The sequence below is a fragment of the Anticarsia gemmatalis genome, chromosome 16, assembly GCF_050436995.1.
Source record: "Anticarsia gemmatalis isolate Benzon Research Colony breed Stoneville strain chromosome 16, ilAntGemm2 primary, whole genome shotgun sequence".
NCBI lineage: Eukaryota > Metazoa > Arthropoda > Insecta > Lepidoptera > Erebidae > Anticarsia > Anticarsia gemmatalis.
The window spans coordinates 11,905,916-11,922,575 of NC_134760.1; the positions used below are offsets into that span (position 1 = coordinate 11,905,916).

Genomic DNA, 16,660 nt, shown 5'->3' on the forward strand with positions numbered 1-16,660 from the left:
ATACATGACTATCAACCAGCTTGTATTTGTATAACATACGCTGATATTGATCTCATGTAGTATTGCACTGTGCTTATAGAAAGAGAGAGAGCGGGGAATTAGAAAAAAATATTTTGAAGGAGTTTCATTTCTGCTAAAGACTTAAGCTTATAGTTCTGAAAGTATAATCTGAGATATCTTACAAAAGAAAATAAGAATAATTAGTTACTTAAAATAAATAAGAAATATAACCCACTAGCTGACCCGCGCAACTTCGCTTGCGTCACATAGGAGAGAATGGGTAATTTTTTCCCCCGTTATTGTAACATTTTTTACCGGTACTCTACTCCTACTCCTACTGGTCTTAGCGTGATGATATGTAGCCTATAACCTTCCTCGATAAATGGGCTATCTAACACTGAAAGATTTTTCAAATCGGACCAGTAGTTTCTGAGATTAGCGCGTTCAAACAAACAAACAAACAAACAAACAATCAATCAAACAAACAAACTCTTCAGCTTTATAATATTAGTATAGATTAATGTCCCGCTGCAGGGCAAGGGTCTCACCTCCCGTAATGATGAAGAGGTTAGGCCTTGAGTCCACCACGCTGGCCAACTGCGAGTTGGAGACTTATTTAGTTATGTAGTATTAGAAACGCGTATTTTAATACCTTTTTAATAGAGAAAGTGTAAAAACAATACATTGACGGACTTAAATTTTAAACAGATTTAAAAGGATATATAGGTAACTACTGTTTCCTTTTGCGGTTAACTTTACAAAATATAATCTAGTTAATGGTTGCTAAATAGTCTGACTAATATAGGTACCGCCAAGTAATAGTCGTAATAGTCTAGGTCGTAAAATGCTGCGTCATTAGCCAGTATTAAGTAAACATAACTTTTAATGATATGGAATTAGACCGATTATTCCAGCAATTTCCATGTTTTCTCAATCTAGATACATTTTCACACACATAACATTTAATAGTTTCGTATTTGATATAGCTTTCCGCCCATTATAATAAGGTTACATACCAATGAAGACCATATAGATAAAATCTGTACCAATAATTGAATTATTAAACCATGATACGTTCTTAAATAAATCAAGATATAAGATAATATTAATTATAGGTATCAAACTTAAATTGCATTAAACGTTTGTAATATAACAGATAGTATCTAAAAGGGCCGTTATTTTAAACATTTTATAGTAATTGATACTATTGGTACATAGATTAAGTTATTGGTAAAGATTGCATCGGAGTTTTATGCAAATTTTATGTGATTGGTATGCCATTAAACGGTGACCGTTTAAACATTTTGTAGGTTATTGCATAATAAGAGAGGGAATTCTGTGTCCATTATTAGTGCGATAAAATCTTATTGATGAAAAATACTACTATTTGTTACGGGATCTCTAACTATCTGAAAATTCTGTTTATTCGTAAATTTGAGTTAAGACAGGTAATCATGTTAATTTTATAAATAAAAAGAAGTACATAATTCCAGCTCTAAATCCCGACTATTGTACGTCTATAGTAAGTACTTACTTATCCAAATATTACAAGAAATTCAACATTTTTTTTGAATGAGTGAATATGAGATTTACTAAACCTTACGAACACTCTCCATTTCAACTACCTGGAAAATTATAAATCAACTCACTACTTACTTACTACGCAATCAAATTTTATTTTCTCGCTAATCGCTCTCGCTAGTCTCTCCGCTCATCACACACCTCGAACCTTACATCCTTCAGTGAACAATACACAATTATAATCGGTCCAGTAGTCGGCGGGCCCTTCCGATGTCTTGCAGGCTCGTGTAATAGGCTCGTCCACTTTATTACCAGTACCTTGATACGAGGCATACGACTGATGAACGTTTCCGTACATCGGAACGTAATTGCGCGTGAAAATGCCGTGACGGAAGATCAAGATGTTTTTAAGTGCATGTTGATTTAAAGTACCGTGGCTTTATGAGGTTTCAATGTGTTTAGCAGATGTAGTAATGAGAAATAAGCTAGGTCTCTTCACGCTATAATAGGGATTTTAAGTAGGGCTTACGCTAGTAGAGTTAATCGGATTTTACTTACCGATGGGGTAGTGGAACTACTTATTTAATTTTAGCATTAAACAATCCTCTTTTGGCGCCATAATGGGATGCAAGCTTTTTATTGTTATTCTTGTTTCTTCGTATCTGTTTTATTGTGTCTGTTTGTCTTTTGGAAGCATTGTGTTTTTGCATCAAAAGTATTTTTTTTCTTTCTTCCTAATGACGTTTATAAAGACTGCTCGCTAAATTCAAATATGATTATGGCGTAAATCAGAGTCCAATCTCGGTTGAGGTATGACATAGAATCATAGAATGTTGATCATTTTTTACTTAAAGAAGTTGCCAATACTTCTTACAAACTCTACTTAACTGCAAATCTTCCAAATGAAAACTGTGAAGAGTTATTTAAAAGGGATTACAGCACCTACTTATTCTATAAAATATATCGCACTTACGACATACAAAGTTCATACTATCAAATAAATATGTTACTAAGTACCGATACTAAAGGCCTAGTACATAAAACGTCCACTAGGTGTCGCATCTGACATTATATTCGCACGGCGCTAGTTGCGCTGTCATATACACTGCAGTTTATTCGTTCGAACTGTACTTGGTCGTAAAATTGTTAGGTTATGTACAAGTTAGTATATTAGCTATTGGTATTCTATAGGGAATTTGTGCAGTGAAAGAGGTGTTGAGTTTTATTTGAGGGATAGATAATTTATAGTTGTTGCGTTCCATCGTTTGTGTATACTGTATATTGTAAAAGTCTATCTAATTTTACTTTTTATTCTAGTTTTTGTTTTACATTTTCATAATATTTACTTGTCTAAATTGTTATTTATTATAAAAAATTTGCACGTATTATAAAAAATTAAACGCTAAGTTTGATGTATAATGAATATCATGGACAGTCCACAGCATAAAATAACGCTCTCTTATACATGACTTAGTATGAGACTTATAATATATATTTAACATACAACAAGATAACTTAAGACAAACAAATATTTTGCAGCTAGAATACGTTACGAATCTATAAAATACCTTACATAACATAGACTTTATCTTACTTTATTAACGTCCATTCGCACCTGGCAACACTCATTGACAAATGTTGCCATAATATACAAGGGTAACTCCCTTATAAATATCGTGATAAACACGGATGTTTACGTGGCATATGTAAGTGTAATGACGTCACTTCCGCTCGTCACGGCGGCTGGGTTCACATACTGTTTAACTGTCATGTTAATACTACTTATTTTGGTTCAAGTGGTAATGCGATAATGTGTATTAACTAAAGTTGATTGTTGATATTTATGCTAAAGAGGTCTTCTCGGTTCTGTGCTGTGGTGAACGCAACTGCTGATCACGATGTTTTATGTTCGATTCTCGGGTCGATCAAAATGTAATTAGTTTTTATTTATGTTAGGTTATTCTCAATAGAGGCCCAGAGTTTAGTTCCATGGCTAGTATATGGCAATGGACTCCTCTATTTCATAAGACTAACATTGTAAATGGCGAAACGTGGGTGTATTTCATACAACTTCTACACGCTTATAGGAGGCGTGATAATATGTCAATATTATTTTATATCATATGGATTTGTTATTATTTCGCTCGAGTTTCTTCTCACAAGCAACCAAACAAAGCAAGCTTTTCCGAAACGGTCGAAAAACTATATGACTTTTTCAAATACTTTGTACAAAGCATTGGGGTTGTAATTTGTTTTGAATTCTTAGTTTATTACGTTATGTGCAACGTAATTAAATAGCCAATTATTTTCTTATTACATTACAATTTCACTAACTGAAATACCGAGTGTTCATACACCAATAAGTAGGTCTATTACACAAGTGCTAATTACATTTTACACCTAATAAAGATAATTATAATTACTTCATTTAAAAAGCTTCAAATAATTATACCGCTAATTATTTTACGCTAGCCGGCCCCTTTTACTTTTTATTGTAAAAGAGTTACTCAACTTTTCATACAAGCTAATATTTGATTAGAACTTTTTTAAATAGACGACTGAAATCTAGGTATTATAAGGTTAATATAACACTCTTCCATTACTTAATGACTGATTCTCCGACAACGCACAGCCGAAGAAACTTATGGCAAGTAACTGAAAGTTAACATGAAAGATGATATTCCACCCCGAAAAAAGTGAAATTTTACACAAGCAAAGCCGCGGACGGAAACTCGGACTCGTCTATTATACACTTCGATCTTCATAGTGACGTGTTAGAACTCGTATTCGTTTCCTTATCAATAGTGTTTCAATAAGGGCGACTGTTATGTAATGACAGTATGTATTTAATAGTTATTTACAGATTGTATCAATATTTAATACAAATCAATAATAATTTACCCAATACATAGTGTATTGGGTAAATTATTATCACATGAACAATGTTCGATTTATTCCAAGTGAAACACGACTTCACAGTTTAAATACTACCCAATATCAACTAATCTTCGTACTCATAGACCACCCATAATTAAAACCAACACGACACGACACAAAAACACACCTTATCCGCAAGCTTTAGAGTTCAAATTCACTTAAATTAAAACAGATGTAGAATGCTAATTAGTGGGGAAACTCGTGCGCAGTGTGTGAACAAACACCGTATTCAAGGATACTATTGTTGTTTTAGTTTTCAATGAGACGGTACAAGGTCAGTTGGTTTTCTATGAAGCTGTTTTTTCAAATATTGTGACCTTTATGATGTAAAAGAGCTACAAAAGTGCAGTAGTTGGATTTGGGATAGAATCAGATATGAGCCAAGTAAAACATCTTTGGCTATCAAAGTTTCTATTCTAACATAGTTGTCTGATTGTAAAGCAGAGCTCGTTCTATGGTGACCAAATAACTTAGGTAGGTAGTAAAGTACATAGGGACCCACCTTATTTTTTTTTATTCATTTTTAGTATTTGCTGTTATAGCGGCAACGGAAATACATCAACCAAATTTCAGCATTCTAACTATCACGGTTTACGAGATACAGCCCGGAGACAGACAGACAGTAGAGGCTTAGTAATAGAGTCCTGTTTTACCCTTTAGGTACGGAACCCTAAAAAGAGAGGAACAAACATTCTTTGCGTTAATTGTCACAGATACATTATTCATTGTACCTGTACTACTAGTTTCCGGAAAGCGATAATTCTCCCAAGTTAGATGGAGTTTTTAGATGGTTAGATCGAGATACAGCCGACTATCCGGTCTAGATTTCCTTTATTAACATGGCTTAATGGTAGCTACTGTTATCAGTCGAGCTCAGACCAGTCGACACCAACCAAGCACATTCCTTGCCGCAGCTGTTCAAGTCTTTTTACAATATTCTGTTTTTTTTTTTTATGTACTTAGTCGTTTTTACATTAGGCGACGTTTGTAGGTGTCCTGGGCAAGTTGTGTTAGTAGAATAAAAAATAAAAATTATAAAATATTATTATTATTTTAATTTTGACTTTTGAAAAAAATTATACAGTCATCTTTAAAATTCTGTATGCGAAAGTTGTAGATAGTGAACGAATTTCACTAAAAACGACCCGTATTGTAGATTACATAACCCATTTAAATAAGCGGATCTATAAAAAATAGGGTTGCATTAGTATATTTTATGTAACAATCATTCATATCCTAGTAAAATGACATCCTACATCATGATCTATATTATTTCCTAGTCTATCACGAACGACATTAACAACAAATCAAATCGATCATCTTCCGACAACATGCATGAGTATTAAACTATCATCAATAAACATTGACATAGTGCGAATATCATTTCAAAAATGCGTGCACACCAGAGACAATTTAAATAGCCTATCATTGTTTTTACCGGCGGCCATCTTCCGCATGCCTGCGCACGCGCAATAGGCATTTTAATGAGGTTTTTTGTTACACATTGTAGATTTAGTTTTTAATGCATTTTATATGCACTAGATCGTTGTGTAAGTTTGTTCGTGATTGTATATACGTTATTATTTTGATGTATTGTTCGTGAGTTATGTTTTGATTGTGTTCTGATAGTTTTATGATTGTTGTTTGTTTTTTTAAATACGCTAATGTCTCATCTCATCTATGAGATCACCTTTAATGTAAGAGTTTGGTTTCGATTTGTAGTAGTGTGAATATGACATTTAGAAGTATGAGTATTATAAAGACTAAGCGGGATAATGTTTATAAGAGGACGTTTAACCGACTTCAAAAAGAAGGAGGTGATCAATTCTCTAGTTTCTTTTTGTGTGATTTCATCCCCATCTGTGGAGTGTTTTTCGAAATTATTTGTTCTGAGTAAAGTTCATTTCGTAAGATTTATGTACCCATGCAATGAGGCTGTTGAAATTTATTAACGTTTTAACATATTTTACATTTCCTATTCCTCGATATCTAATTATTGAGGTAGCTTGTGTTTAGTATACTATTGTGTAGCTTTAACTAAGTTCTTTTAATAGTTATGCGAAAATTTACTTCCGTTCAAACTACGATTTTCCGTTGCATTTCCCTTCCAATTATTCTTGCAGAGCATGCAGTTTTTCTGAACCTCTCACTAAGTAAATTACGGTTCGCAATTAAAACTACGTTTGTGCCTTAGGGGTGGAGGGTTTCTGCGTCATCAATTTATGGTAAAAGGATTTTGTGTTAAAAAATCTTTGTATTTGTTCGTAAATCAATTTAAATTCAAATCATTTATTGCTTACTAAGTTGTATATGCAAAAATAAGTCTTATACTAGGGCGATGATAAACTTTGCAATTTTTTTGTTAACGAGTATTGATTTATTGAACAAATGATCTAAAATTACACCGAAGGAGTAGAAATGATAGTAGGCAGGCTTCTTTTTGATGTTTTTTTTGCAGTAGATAAAAAAAAATATGAAGACACCGAATAAACTAAGTTTGCATAATATACTCAATCTTAAGTAACAGACGGACACATTCCGACATGGTTTCTTCCGAATTTATTTGTATCTTTGCCGCATTTATTAGGCCTTAAAATAACTTAAACTTGACACAATTTCCACGTAGCAACTAACAAAACGTCGGCCACTCAACAAATTACAATTTCCTCATAATAATAGTAAAAATACCGTTAAAACTTCTTACAAATTTTCACTTTTATGACCAGTGTTAATGGTTGGCACTAATTTAGACATTTTATGAATAATTATAAACTTGTTTTCTACATATATTATCTATGTTTTGACTGAATGATAAATCATATTTTAAATAGAAAAGGAATAAACGTATTAATAAGAATTACGAGATTATTCGAAGGTGTGAATAAGGATATTTTATATAATATGTTTTTGAGAATAATGATCGGTTTAAATCAAAAGATGATTTGCATAAATTCGTTATGTCAACTGGATAAGTGAGTTTTTAAAGATAGATAAAAAATCTTTTTGCATATGCTCAAGCTTTGCAATTCCTTATTCTCGTAGGAGTGTAATACAAAGACTAATTACAACGATCTATGGAAAAATGTTTATTTCAGCATTGTGTTCTCCTTTAATTATTTTTTCATGTATCTACAAAATTACTACAGTTAAACTGAACTTTAAGAATTTATTTAATATTAATAGGTACATAAAAGCTACCGAACGGCCACTGAAATAATTTTTTGCTTTACCATCATTTGAGGTATTGAACTAAAATCAAGACCCTGCTTCAGAAACTCCAAAAAATTTAATTGTTGGTCACCCTTCAGAATAAAACACTCTTCTTACAATCATCAACTAACCTAAACATAGCACTAGTGGTTAATAAGTCAAGTTCACAATACGCGTGTTGAGAACAGTCTCAACTCTCATACGGCGAGAGAACAATAGCTAACACTTCATCTCGCCACCGTTACCGACGTGTTTGACACACAACTCGTTTGACATTATAAAATGTTTCGTTTTGTAGGGTTCCGTACCCAAAGGGTAAAAATGGGACCCTATTCTATTCTTCTCCTCTGACTGTTCTTCTGTCCGTATATCATCAAGCTGTATTGCATAAACAGTAATAGCTAAGAAGCTATAATTTTCTCAAATTATGAATTTTCGTTGCACCTATAATAACTAATACTAAAAATTTAAAAATATATGAATATACAGGTGGGTCCCCATACAATAACCGTGATTTTTTTTGTACGAAACCCTCCGTGCGTGAGTCCGACTCACACTTGGCCGTTTTTTTTTTACTTAAGGTGCGGCTGTTATGGGTTTTTAGTCCATTGTGATTTTCGGTTGTTAAATATTGTTTAGGTGTGGCTACTTTGAGGCCTTGAAGGCATTTGATAGCTCGTAAAAACCGTCTTAGTGCTTTTTGTAACAAATATAGGCACAGGAAAGAAAAAAAAATGTTGAATAAACAAAAAAGTAAGTGCGATTATAATTATTCGTTTTAGAAGAATACTTGTGTTGACGGAATAATTTAGGTTGGTCCGACTAGACCCCAAAAACCTATTTGTAGGTCACACAAATACATAATTTATCGTGTGGGAACCGAACCACGCACAGCGGCAAAGGCACGACTTGGTAACCTTATTTATAAAACACTGCACAACGGACATCGACAAATGCAAACTTATAGAAACACCGGTATCACGATCATAATAATTGTCAATGTAAGGGCAAGTTTCAGCTGCCACCTGGTCAAGAAAGTGGTTCCAAGTGGTCGATGGTTCGAACCCGAGACAACACATCAATGCCTTCTCGAAGTTATGTGTGTATTAGAAATAATATAACTTGCACTATGGTGAAGCAAAACATCGTGATGCATGCCTAAAAATTTATTAACAAATTTCTTGAGGCCATGCAAAGTCCCCAACCGCACTTTGCCCGCAAGGCCTTACCCCTCCCTTGTTCGGGAGGAGACCCTTGCCCAGCAGTGGGACAGAAATGGGTGAAAAAAAACCTATCTGCTCGATAATATCACATCAAATATTTTATATTATATTTTAGATACTTTATTATGTTTGAATGTTAAGTAGGTAGGTATTAATTTTTAGTTTCATATATATGTTAAGATTCTTGCCAACAAGCTTGAAAGCTTGGCGAGTAAAATTATCAGTTACCACATATGTAAAAATTACTTTTATTTCAATAAAAAAAAAAGTATGTAAAACAACTGTCAGCAAAATTCCATCTAGGAAGCCATCTGATAGCCAAGCTAACTGGCGTCTGATATAAACCAAGCCTTTTTCTACAACGTAGAGTTCAAACAAACAGAGATGAGCCATTTCCCATATATTACGACAAGCGAGAGCATCAACAAAGCGATCATCTACACATAACCACAAGCTCTACATTTCACTCTATTTGCTCTACCATTAACCGCGTATTGTATTCACTGTTTGTAGAGACTCCCGCAGCAAGCCCCGACACTCGCCACTACAAATGTCTGGATATTTGTTTATTTTAACTCTACCTAGAGTTTGTATTTTTAAACTTCTGTAAAGCTTATGTAGAGACGTTTTGAAATAAATTGATTATTCGTTAAGAAATTGTATGCGTATGATTTTACTTATTCATTTAGTTTAGTTAGGGAAAGACGAATTGTTATTTTTAATTTAGATAAGAATATTATTATTAAATGGTAACAATGTATGTATAGATAGATATAAAAGAACACATAAGTATTCATGCCTAATTTTCTGTTAGTTGAATGAAAACTAGGCTATAGATATCGACGATCATAACTTATCTCAAATCAAATAAAAAAGCATTGATATTTAAATGCAAATAAACAAGTTCGGGTGTTATAAAACAGATTTCAAACTAATCAATCTAGAATTCTTTACAGATTGACACTTCTGTCCAATGACACTATTTTATTATTTCTGAATCTAAATGAAGTCAAACTACAAAACTTTCAAGTCAATTCAAAATAGATCATAAAATGAAACAATTTATTGACATTTGACAGAAATATTTAGAATATTCACGAAAACTTTTATATCGATAAATATTTATAGCCTAGAGACTCTTGCTCACGACTCAGTCCGCGTGAACTATAGTTATATCTATTTGTTTGAACTAGAATATTTGTTTGAACGCGCTAATCTCAGGAACTACTGGTCCGATTTGAAAAATTCTTTCAGTGTTAGATAGTCCATTTATCGAGGAAGGTTATAGGCTATATATCATCACGCTACTACCAATAGTAGCAGAGTACCAGTGAAAAATGTTATAAAAACGGGACCCATTCTCTCTTATGTGACGCAAGCGAAGTTGCGCGGGTCAGCTAGTGGCTTATAAAGTGGTAAAAGATAGAGGTATAATCTAGCAATTTTGTAGAGAGCCTTGTATGCAAGCTTCGTGGATGTATAAAACCTTCCTATGCATCTGACGGTAGCCTGTTTGAAATAGCTACGTTCATATCAATCTAAATAAATCTTGCCTACATAGGACTTATTACTAGTTTGTCTTCTTCTGGAACTTAAACTACAAAATAATTAGGATTCATCAAAATCCGTTGAGTAGTTTCGGCGTAATTGCGTTAAAAACATTAAAAATCTTTGGCGTGTATAATGTGTAATATTAGTTTAGATATAGATTATTATAACTGCGAGGTATACCAACGGAATTTTTATTGAAACTCGATTGGAATTTACGATTTGAAATACTTATGCAAAAATTTGTTTTGTTAAGCGTTCCACGACCGTACGAGCGTGGCGATGAATTAATAACTCGATAACACTAAGCTGACATACACAAATAAATAATTTATTGAGTATGTCTTTTTAAGAGAGGTTTTTAAACTATAAATCTATACTAATATTATAAAGCTGAAGAGTTTGTTTGTTTGTTTGAACGCGCTAATCTCAGGAACTACTGGTCCCATTAAAATTCTTTCAGTGTTAGATAGCCCATTTATCGAGGAAGGTTATAGGCTATATATCATCACGCTACGACCAATAGGAGCAGAGTACCAGTAAAAAATGTTACAAAAACGGGAATAATTTTGACCCATTCTCTCTTATGTGACGCAAGCGAAGTTGCGCGGGTCAGCTAGTAATATATATGTAGGATGAATTGTACTTTTAAAACGCCGCCATTCACACTTAAGGAGCATGGTTATGAATTAATAACTGGATAATACTAAGCTGACTTAAACAAATGTGTTTTTGAATACGTCTTTATAATTTACAGGTTTTAAAATAGTCAGCTTGTGATCACGGCCTGTGTAACTAGCGCTAAAATTTTAAACACGCCAATATTTTTCTCGTATATTTAACTATTTTATAATAAACTAGCTGACCCGCGCAACTTCGCTTGCGTCCAATAAGAGAGAATGGGTGAAATTTTTCCCTGTTTTTGTAACATTTTTTATTGCTACTCTGCTTTCAATAGTCGTAGCGTGATGATATACAGATTATATAGCCTATAGCCTTCCTCGATAAATGGGCTAGGTGTCTAACACTGAAATAATTTTTCGAATCGGACCAGTAGTTACTGAGATTAGCGCGTTCAAACAAACAAACAAACTCTTCAGTTTTATAATATTAGTATAGATATGCAACGCGAAAGTTTAAAGAGAAGCAAGTTATCAGTTCATGAAAGAATGCAGCCTGCATTTGGCCTAGTTTATACATGCTTTGTAGTTTGTACCTATATCGTTATTGTTTTAGTATTGTACTAAATTCAGACATTTCTATTTAATCGTGTTGTATGTGTATGTAAAGTTTTCCAAAATTTTACGATGGATTGTTACGTAAAATTAACTTCTGCTTATTCTTCTTATCGTATGGTTAGTGGTCAACCTGGTGTCAAAGTTGTTCAAGCCGCCAGAAGGCCTTTGACGTGGATACGTGCCTTCCGGAGCACGGAGACGCCCAGTTCAAATACCACTATGCGGTCACCTATCTATAGAATGACCGCGCCAAGGTTTGCTTAACCCACAGATCGTTTACCGACGGGTGTGCGCAACTGGCTATGGGGCCAAAATTAACAAAATATACTTACGACGTTTTTTTCCGAAATTAATCTTGAATCGGCTATGTATCCAAAATTATGTTAAGTAAAATAGTCCCTAAGAATTTTCTTACAAGATAATTTTACATAGTAATATCATACTTATTAGTTTAATTTATTGACATATCTTAAGTAACACGACCTCTGACATTATTATCTTGTTACCCGTAAAGCAATAAAACTAAAAAATACATAAATAAATGCCTTAAAAATGTCGTAAAAATGGCGTATTAAAAACACATTTAAATATACACAATAGACAATCGTAAATTACTTTTAATATTAAGATATTAGTTTCGTCACATAAAGATGTCTGCCGTGCCCTCGACCGAAACAAATAAAATAAATATTTTACAACTTAATTGGTCACATTTTTATGTATTTTTAGGTCTGGTATCGATTACGATTGTGTTTAAATTAGTTTTAATTTATATTTCCGTTTTTTTAATGGCAACTTAAACCGAAGACCATAAAGCATAAAATTTTGCGTTTTATTTTCAGATTTAAACACTTGTTATAAAAGTACAAATAAATATGAATCAATCAAACTAGCATAATATTCTTTTTTGTTTACCTTAATGTCAAATGTAGATTATTTATTAACCTAAACCTAATTAAATTTTTATTAATATAGTTCAATTTATTTTTTAATAGTCATTAAAAGAACAATTCTATCCAAGCTTAAATACCTATTCCAATGTAGTCACCCATCTTCAAAATGACCGCGACATCTATAGCTTAGCCTTACAATTTATTCATAGACAATCAAATGCAGCTAACTACAAGCTATATCAAAAAAGTATATTCTTAGAAATAGTAATAATTAAATGGAAGCAGGTAGGAGAATCATATAAAAAGTTAATACATATTTTGAGAGTCATGTTAGAATGTTCGGATGTAAAATATCGCCGGTTCGATGTCCGACTCGTTAATTATAAGGCGGTGGATTTTTACACCCAGGGTTGCCATACAACAGTTGTAAAGCGAAACGTATTTATATTATTTTAGCACACCTGGAAGGTTGTTATAATATTCCTAAAGTTAGCTTTTATTGCCAGAAATGCTTGCTTGATAACTTCATTTAAAATTTTATTGTTATAGGTAATTTTAACTTATTTTCCAGTTTAAAAGGTTAGATATTTATTTGAAAATGATGTCGTGCTCGTGACCAATCTGTTTTGGATTTCTGTATTTAAACAAGTTCAGATTTTATTTTATGTGTATTAGTTATTTCGAAATTACCCCGATTCAAGTGAATTTAACCTCATTTAAAAAACAAACTTATTATTTTAGTTTCAAAAATTTATTTACCCTAAATAATATACTTACAGCGTAAGATAATAAACATTCTATCTTAATCATTGGCAGCCCTACCATTTGAAACACACGAAACCGGGTTGATCGTACTTCGGAATGTAGAGCAGATATTAATGAGTCGAATATTTTATAATTACTTACGTACTACGACCGTCCATCATACAGCCAATGTGGAAGAAAGTCTGTTTGTTACATTTACATACCAAACTACTGACCCCGTTGAGATTCGGTTTGTTCGGTTCAGTTGACTCGATTTAAGGGCATCGTTGAAGCAGTGATTGGTAAATGGAAAAGCTTTTTGTGGTCAGTGTTTTGAGTGAGTGAGTTTCTTTATACTTGCGAGATATTAAGCACCTGTTTTTGTAAGGTGTTATTAAAATAATATAAATAGGTTTATAGGTATATATCTTACTAGCTGTGGACTATAGTTATATGGCTTTCTACCCGCATTGCTCACGTTCCTGTGGTATTTTAGGGAAGCCAAACTATTATATTATGTCCTTTCTCGGGTCTCAAACTATCTTTTTACTGGCCTCCGCAGAGGCAAAAACCACGATAAAATCATGTGTAATTCAGGGAGAAGAATTGTGGCCACTGTCCTACCATGGGTTTAATTTTAACTACATAAGAACCTAATTACGTGACTATCTGAGTATACGGACCTAGGATGGTTTTTGATCATTGATTAGTCCTGCGTGGCAATGTACAACTATTCAAAACTATCATAAGAACCTTAAAATTTTATTTGTTTTAATTGATTTTATATAATATCCAATATTAGCCATACGTTTGTCTAGAGATAAAGTAACAAGTAAAGTTAATACCATTAATGCAAAGATTAACATCAAATCGAAACAAAATGAAATTTACTTTTTTATATAAAACGACATGTAAGATCATTCTATCTACAAATCATTCAGATAAATAACAAGAATTTCTTATCAAACTAATTTGAATATCTATCTTTATCAACGTCTAGTATTAAGACTGATTTATTACCTAGACTTTAGCGCTAATTTATTCTCGTTTACCTACTTTGGCTCGTAAATAACCAAGTTTAGACTATTAACTATAAGCTGGTTTAATTTTAGCTTAATGTTTCAATTTCTATGTTAGCTACGCACTAGTCGGTAAAAAATTAGTGCTAGACTATTACAAGTTAGTGCTTTAATAGATACTTAAAACATCCGTAACGGTAGTCATGATAGTCTTAGATAGATAGGGAAACTACAATCTAATTAGTTAATTATTAATTAATTAGATTGTAGTTTCCCTATGTATACTAATATTATAAAGCTGAAGAGTTCGTTTGTTTGAATGCGCTAATCTCAAGACCTACTGGTCCGATTTGAAAAAATATTTCAGAGTTAGATAACCCATTAATAGAGGAAGGCTATAGGCTATATATCATCACGTTACGACCAATAGGAGCAGAGTACCAGTAAAAAATGTTACAAAAACATCAATGTCTTTAATATACTTCCTATCAAGCACAATTTCTAGCGCCCACCTTACCATACTAGATTATTTTTTTGCCGTTTTGAGGGACACCTTTTCCCAACAATGGGACAGTATAATAGTTTTACCATATTTTTGGCATGTATCATTTGACTTTGGACCTGTTGCCGGTCCACATGAAGTAAGTATTAGTTGATGTTTATAAAGATAACAGTCGTTAAACAATGTCAAAGCCTTTCTGGCGGCTTGAATTCTGACACTAGGTTAACCACTAACCATACGATGAAATAAAAAAAACAAAATTTTTCCCAAATTGTTTCTAATTTACAAACCACAGAGTGTGTGCATGCGATGACCACACGCGACCACACTGACCAGTGACCACGATAACGGTACACCACCAATACCACTAATATGTAAATCAGCTGTGGGCGGACGGCATTGTTTTACTGATTTATAACACTTTTTCATACTTATTGTGTTATTTATATTGCTGGAGAAAGTGTTGTGGTTGTTAGGAGTTTTGTGGCGGTAATACGCGTCGCTCTAAAGCTTAATGAAGCCACATATAAAATTTTACTGCATAGTCTTTGATTTTTTTCTTAGCCATCGGAGGTTGTCTGTAATTGTTGTTCTTAATTGACAAAATCTTTATGACTCTATACACTTTGTTTGACTGTTTTTCAACTTCTTTTTGATGTTACTAGTAGTAGTACAAGTTACTACCAAATATTAGGATTTAAGGCGTAAGTCTTTTATGCAATCGAAATAAGTTAATTTACAATTCTAAGGACTAATTTCACAACTTTCGGATAAGTATTGAATAGTTTAACTGACAGATAAAGTGGCAGCAACTTTACGAAAACAACTGCCAATATTCTTCCTGATAAGTTATCCAGTGATCATTCACAAGTGGTTTAACTATTTCAGAAGTGGTATACGCAATTCTTTGTGTTCATTCTGTCTATGCCCGCAAATTTCACCAAGTACTTAAACAAAACATTTCGCTATTTCCCATAGCGTTATGTGAGATGTTCAGTGCGATAACCGGCGGGCGTCTCCGGGCGTCTCCGGGCGGCTCCGGGCTCCGGGCTCTGGGCTCCGGCGGCTAGCGTAGGGCGCAATTAACCCGTGACCCCGCTCCATCGCGCCGATCAAGGCTTATGACACCGCCTTTGTTCCAGCCCTCGTACCACGCTATTGTACGAATAATTCCGTTGAGGAATATATTCGTGTGCATCGCAAGGAGTATGCCCGGTTTCTGAGTACGTCTAGCGGTAGTTTGTCTATTCAATATTAAATGACGCTAAGACTTCATGATTTGGTTGAACTGCTCTACCGACTATGCGTAGGTAGTATTACTTAAGTGCCAAAGTTCAAAGACCTTGTCTTACCCCCGGTTTCTGAGGTACATTTAGAGGACGTTTATCTATTCAATAGCGTTTAAACTCATATAGTTAAAAAAACTATTGAATAGATATAAACTACTAACTTAACTAGATTGAAAAGAATGTTATCCACAATGATAGAAATATTTTTACAGGTTTGATAATACATATGAGTTGTAACTTCTTTAAAATAAAAGGTTCCGAATCAATATTTGTACTTATTTTTACCGTCAACATTTGGGGGCAGACTATTGACCCTGATAATTCTGTAACCATGGAAACCGAACCAAACATATTATAAAAAATCTATAAGTATACTATTTAGGCGCTTTCATTTTATGAAATTTTAGCTGCAGCATACGCTAATAAGTTTGCGACTTTTTATTATTACATATTATATAAGACAAGTAATGAACTCCCCAAATGAAATGACTCTTTTGGCTGACAATCATTTGACTTCTATTTAGGCCGAACCTAAG

General features: G+C 33.3%; 1 protein-coding gene across 3 annotated transcripts in view; it reads right to left on the reverse strand.

Moving 5' to 3' along the window:
• dgo (ankyrin repeat domain containing protein 6 diego) overlaps positions 1-16,660 on the reverse strand; it is a 103,574-nt gene that overhangs the window by 30,073 nt on the left and 56,841 nt on the right. The gene's annotated exons all lie outside the window — the stretch shown is intronic.